This window comes from Aquarana catesbeiana, linkage group LG03, assembly GCF_042186555.1.
Source record: "Aquarana catesbeiana isolate 2022-GZ linkage group LG03, ASM4218655v1, whole genome shotgun sequence".
Classification (NCBI taxonomy): domain Eukaryota; kingdom Metazoa; phylum Chordata; class Amphibia; order Anura; family Ranidae; genus Aquarana; species Aquarana catesbeiana.
The window spans coordinates 280217763-280224745 of record NC_133326.1 but is presented as its reverse complement, the minus strand read 5'-3'; positions in this window follow the sequence as shown (position 1 = coordinate 280224745).

Genomic DNA, 6983 nt, shown 5'->3' with positions numbered 1-6983 from the left:
TTGGTTTCTGCATTATATGCAAGGGGTTGTTATCTAGAGCAGTGTTTCTTTTTTATCAGTCACGGGAACCTTTTAAAAGTGTGCAAAATCTTAAGGCATCCCAGACTATAATGTAAAAAAAGTGTAATTGTTAATTATCAATGGGAAACCTGAGCCTAGTAGTGGAAACAAATGCAAAAATGAATGTCAATCTTCCTCCTAAAAAAATGCTAACAGTGCAAACAAAATCCCCCCCAAAAAATATGTGCAGAGATGAATATTAATCTTCCTCCTTAAAAGTGTTAATAGTGCAAAGTCCCAAAATTAGGTGCAAGGATGAATATCAATCTTGCTCCTTAATAAATGCATGCGCAGCATCCACAAGTGCAAAAATAACCCGCGTTTCACCAACAGTGCACCGCACCACCACCTCTGCAATGCATTCACCAGATAGATGAAATGTACTGTATAAGCAAATACACATCCAATCCATATGCCACCCGATGTTCATCAGACTCCAATAGCTCAGGTGCCAGTGATCCTTTCTCTGCATATAAAACTCACACCATGAAGCCCACACAGAAAAAGTATAACGTGTAGTATTTTATAGTATGTAGTGTAGTATTAAAATAAGACCAATAGTACATAAAATAAGCAATCCACGTGGAAAGTACCGTATTTATTGGCGTATAACATGCACTTTTCTCCCCTTAAAATTAGGGAAAAATAGTGCGTGCATGTTATACACCGATCCCTGCTGTCTCTGAGGGAAGAGGAGCGAGTGCTGCTGAATTACACAGAGCCGCGATCTCCTGTGTACCCGGCGCTCCGTCACTCACAGCCATGCCTCCTGGCCCCGCATTGGGCCACTGTTCTGTCTATCATATGAGCAGGGTCAGGAGGCGTGGCTGTGAGTGACGGAGCGCCAGGTACACAGGAGATTGCGGCTCTGTGTAATTCAGCGGCGTTCGCTCCTCCTCTTCCCTCGGAGACAGCAGGGATAATCCAACACTGGCGAGGCTGCAATGATGGGAAAGGTGAGGTTGCAGATGGGCACTGAACAGGCTGCATTGTTGATCAAGTTATAGGCTGCAGACGGGCACTGAACAGGCTGCATTGTTGGTCACTTTATAGGCTGCAGCTGGGCACTGAACAGGCTGTATTGTTGGGTAATTTGATGGCTGCAGATGGGCACTGAACAGGCTGCATCGTTGGGCAATTTAATGGTTGCAGATGGGCATTGAGCAGGGTGCATTGTTGGGCAATTTAATGGCTGCAGATGGGCACTGAGCAGGGTGCATTGATGAGCTGTGACCCTAATTTTGCTTCAAAGTTCTTTATTTAAAATGTAAGGTTTTTTCCTTAAACTTCCCTCCTAAAATTGGGGTGCATGTTATATGCCTGTGCGTGTTATACACCGATAAATACGGTATATAAAAATGCAATGAACTCACTCCAGAGGCCAGTGGAGTGACGTCAACGCGTACAGGCCCCTCCCAATGCGTTTCGTCCTCAGGGGATCCACCTACCGGTTACCTTACTTTGTGCGAGCTGCTTTTTTTGCCTGTTTGGAGCGCTCACTAAAACTATTACACCCCCCCAGCACATATCTGCCCCCCCGCTAGCACAAGCCCTCTCCCCTCCCAAATCACCCCCCAGCACATATGTGATCCCCCATCCCCCCTGCTAGCACTAGCCCTCTCCCCTCCAAAAAGCACCCCCCAGCACATATCGGACTCCTCCCACCCCTCCTTCTAGCATAAGCCCTCTCCCCTTCCAAAGCGCCCCCCAGCATATATCTGACCCCTCCCCTGCTGGCAATAGTACTCTCACCTCCCAAAGAAGTCCCCCAGCACATATCTGACTCCCCCCCCCCGCTAGCACTTGCCCTTACCTTACTTTTTGCGAGCTGCTTTTTTTTGCCTGTTTGAAACTCTCTCTCTCATATTATTACAACCCCAGCGCATATCTGCCACCCCTGCTAGCACTAGCCCTCTCCCCTCCCAAAGCACCCCCATTGCATATCCAACCCCCCCCCCGCCTGCAAGTCCTAGATTTCCCCCTCCCAATGTACCACCCAGCACATATCTGACCCCCACCCCCTTGCTATAGCACAAGTCCTCTCCCCTTCCAAAGCACCCCCTAGCACATAACTTCTTACCCTCCTGCTCCAAATCAAAGAGATGCCGGCAGAGAGGATGATCATGGCTCTGGGACCCTGGCACCCCAAGAGATGCAGGGCATTTGCCCCAGATATCCTTGCTAGCGCTCTCCTGCCAGGCAAGTTAGTGGAGCCAAGTGCCAGAACTTGTTCACACACTGGGCTCCAGGCTTGGATTCATGGGACGCTGGGATATTTTTCAAATCTCAGGAAAGGCCCATGAAAACTGAGATGGTTGAGAGGTATGGATTTGTATTAGAAGGGGGAGCAGATTTGTGTTGGAGAGGAAGAGTTTGAACTGGGAGGGGGATTTGGGTGGGAGGATTTGAGATAGAACTGGGAAGAGGACTTGTGTAGGAGGAGCTTGGAGGAAAGAGGATTTGTGCTTGAGTGGACGAGGGTTGAGAATTTGTTCCAGGATGGGGAGCATGTTGTGTTGGAAGGGGAGATTTGAGGGGAGAGGATTTGTACTGGGAGAGGGATTTATGCTTGGGGGTATTTGGGGGTAGGGTATTTGAGCTGGGATGAGAAGTTGTGCTGGGAAGGGGGATTTTTTGGGGAGAGGGTTTGTGCTAGAAGTGGAATTTGAGAGATTTGAGGGGGGATTTGTACTGGAATGGAGGCATGTGCTGGGAGGGAGGATTTGGTGGGTGGAAGAGAATTTATTCTGAGAGGTGTATTAGGGGGAAGAAGGATTTGTATTAGGAGGGGGAATTGATGAGGGTGGGGATAAGTGCTGGGATGGGGAAGAAGGGGAATTGTGCTAGGACTGGGGTTTTGGGGGATGGTGGAGAAGGACTTGTGCTGAGGAAGGGGGAAGATTTTTTTTTTTTTTTTGGGGGGGGTTGTTCTGGGAGGGGGAGAAATTATTCTTACTGGTGGGGGGGAGGGTGAGTATAAAGATTAGTGCTGGATTTTATTTTTCTGGAGAGATAGTGGGGAATTTTGCTGAAAGGGTAAAGTGTGGAAGAGTATTGCTTGTAGGGGGAATTTTGAACTCTCTTTACCCCTACACTGTACGTTACACACCTCTGACTCCTGCACTCTTTTTGTTTTGTAGTCATAATCCCTACTATGCATTACACACTCCTGTCCCCTTGCCACTTGCCGATCGCAATACATATATGTACATTGCGGTTTGCAAGTGGTTTACCGGAATTAGATATCAGCCATAATTCTGGTGCGTTTTTTTTCAGTCGGTAGCTGGCTTTCTCTTGAAAGCGTTCCAAGTGGCTCATGAGCTGCTGGACCACTTTCAGAAGCTGATGGTATCTCTCAATCTTACTGTTTCCGCTGGCTCCCATGAGAAAAGATCTGACAGTGCCGCCTGCTGGTCACAGAGATGATCAAAGAGTAGATCGGCTTTAATCGCCTCTGTGGACTGGAGCGCCATCCATCACTTCCGGTCCAGGGTGGAAGTAAACAAATTTTTTTTTTTTTAAAGCAAAAGATCAAAACTTTTTTTTATCTTATGCTTTTAAAGGTAAAGGAAAAATCTGGGGTCTTTTTGACCCTAGATCTCTTCATAAAGAGGACCTGTCATCCTTACTTCTATTACAAGGGATGTTTAGATTCCTTGTAATAGAAACAAAAGTGATAAAAAAATAAATAAAAATCAAAGGAACAGTGTAAAAATAAAAAATAAAATAATTAAGAATTTTTCTTTTTTTAAAATCGCCCCATCCCTCCTTGCTCGCATACAGATGTGAACGCATACTTAAGCTGTGCACGCATATTAAACGGGGTTCGCACCACACATGTGAGGTGTCGCCGTGAACTTTAGAGCAAGAGCAATAATTTTAGTGCTAGACCTCCTCTGTAACTCTAAACCGGTAACCTGTAAAGGCATTTAAAATGTCGCCTCTGGAGATTTTTAAGCACTGTAGTTTATCGCCATTCCACGAGTGTGCTCAATTTTGAAGTGTGACATGTTAGGTATCTATTTAATTGGCGTAATATCATCTTTCATATTATGCGAAAAAATTGGGGATATATTGTGTTTTTTTTTTATTCATTAAAATGTATTTTTTCCCCAAAGAAATTATAATACCGTGTGACATAAAAAACTACAATGATTGCCATTTTAATCCCTAGGGTCTCTGCTAAATAAATAAAACACTAGCAATTTGGCCACACCCACTGTTCGCTGCCTCACTCTATGAAAGCCTCATTACTGCTCTCCTTGGGACACCCAAAAGTGTCCCAGGTCTATTCCAATCTTATACCCCAAAATAAAAATCCCATGCGATGGTAAAGTGTTCAGGTTTGGCTTGAAGAAAAGGTGGCAACCCTACTATCACCAATATAAAAAGACCCTAAAGTTTGCATTGTTAACCACTTCCTGCCCAATGCCATCATATGACATCCTGGACTTTGAGTGGGGATATCTGAATGATGCCTGCCCCCCCCCCCCCCCCCTTTCCTGTAACTCTAAACGTGTAACCAGAGTTTTTTTTTAAAGGGTCGCCTATGATTTTTAAGTACCGAAGTTTGGCGCCATTCCACGAGTATGCGCAATTTTAACCACTTGCTTACTGGGCACCTAAACCCCCCTCCTGCCCAGACCAATTTTCAGCTTTCAGCGCTGTCACAGTTTGAATGACAATTGCGCGGTCATACAACACTGTACCCATATGACATTTTTATAATTTTTTTCCCACAAATAGAGCTTTCTTTTGATGGTATTTGATCACCTCTGCGGTTTTTATTTTTTGTTAAAAAAAAATTAAAAAGACCGAAAATTTTGAATAAAAATACAAAACAGTTTTAAATTTTGTTATAAAATTTTGCAAACAGGTAATTTTTCTCCTTCGTTGATGTACGCTGATGCGGCTGCTCTGATGCACACTGATAGGCTGCACTGATGGACACAGATGGGCTGCATTGATGGGCACTGATAAGGCAGCCAGCACTGGTGTGCACTGATAGGCGGCACTGGTGGGCACTGATGAGGCATCACTGGTGGGCACTCATGAGGTGGCACTGGTGGGCACTGAGATGTAGCAATGGTGGGCACTGAGAGGTGGCACTGATGGGCATTGATAGGTGGCACTGAAGGGCCCTAATAGGTGGCACTGATAGGTGGCACTGATAAGTGGCAGTGATGGACACTGCTGGGTGGCAGTGATGGGCACTGATGGGTGGCAGTGATGGGCACTGGTAGGTGACACTGATAGGCAGCACTGCTAGGTGGCACTGATGAGGCATTGATTGGCATCACTGGTGGGCATTGATAGGTGGCACTCGTGGGCATTGATAGGTGGCACTTGTGGTCATTGATAGTTGGCACTGATTGGTGGCACTAATATACACTGGTGGGCACTGATATGCACTGTGTGGGCACTGGCAGGCGGCACTGGTGGGCACAGATGAGGCGGCTGTGCCTCTTCCTCTTCGGGACCAATGTCCCTTACACAGAAGGCGGTGATTGGCTTTTTTTTTTCTGATTACGATTACTGATCTTCTGTTTACATCACGTGATCAGCTGTTGTTGGCTGACAGTTGATCACGTGGTAAGGGGCCGGGATCAGCCCCTTACTCCGATCTGTGATCACCGAGTCTCGTTGACTTGGTGATCACAGCGCGCTCCCCACACGCCCCCTGCGTGCAAAGGGGAGGACGTCTATTGACGGCTTACCGGCAATGTAAGTGCGCGCTGTAGCTGTCATTCAGCTATAACGTGGGCGGGAACAAGTTAAAGCGTGGCATGTTAGGTATCTATTTACTCAGCATAACATCATCTTTCACATTATACAACAAAAATTTGGCTAACTTTATTGTTCTTTTTTTATTCATGAAACGTGTTTGAAATATTGCTGCGCAAATAACACGTGACATAGAAAGTTGCAATGACCGCCGTTTGATCTCCTAGGTTCTCTGCTAAAAAAACCCATATATAATGTTTGGGGGTTCTGAGCAATTTTCTAGCAAAAAAAAAAAGTTTTTTTTTTACATGTAGGAGAGGAGTGCCAGAATAGGCCCATTATGGAAGTGGTTAATAACTTTGGTAAGCCAGTAGAGGAACCTGAGCCCCAAACTTTGTGTAGAAATATTTCATAGTACAATATATATACAGAAGGGTTCGTGTGCAGGGCCGTCTTTTCGCATGGGCACGCTGGGCAGTTGCCCGGGGGCCCCACTTGCCTGGGGGGCCCCACCTGCCCAGTGACCCCAGCCAAGCATCATTCAGATGTCACAAAGTTCGCTGCCGCATTGTGCCAGTGCTGTGCGGTGCGGCTCCCTCACAGAGACAGAGTGCCGCACAATCAGTCCCGATATCAGTCAGCGACTCAGCGGCGGTGAGTGTGAAGTGTGAGTCAGCTGTCACTGTGAAGAACGGAGCCGATGCTTTCTGTGTAGTTCCGGCTCTTCACAGGCGGAGTGATATAAATACTGCAGCCGCATGCTGCAGCTTCCTGTCACACTTCTGCGTCTCAGGAGCCAGGCAGTAGTATCCACGCCAGCATTAATACCAACCAGGCAGGACCAGAGTGTGAGTGTGTACATTTATATATATTCATTTATTTTTTTTTTTAGTTTTATGATTTAGTGGTGAAAGTTATTAGTGCCCGGGCCCCCCCAAGTTTTGACTGTAATATCTTATGTGTCCCCCGTATATATCAATCTTCGAGTTACCACTAATTCGAGGAAGTGTAAGAAAGGTGAGGAAAAAGAAACTTTATTACCTGTTGGTGAAAATAACCTTTAGAGCAGAAATGAAACGTAATGTTTTGAGTGGAGCATAGAAGAGGAAAAGGCTGCAGAGGAAAAAGAGAAAATGTGCAATCTTTGTGCAATCGTGCGTGATTGTGTAGACAGGGCCCCAGTGCAATGTATTGCCCTG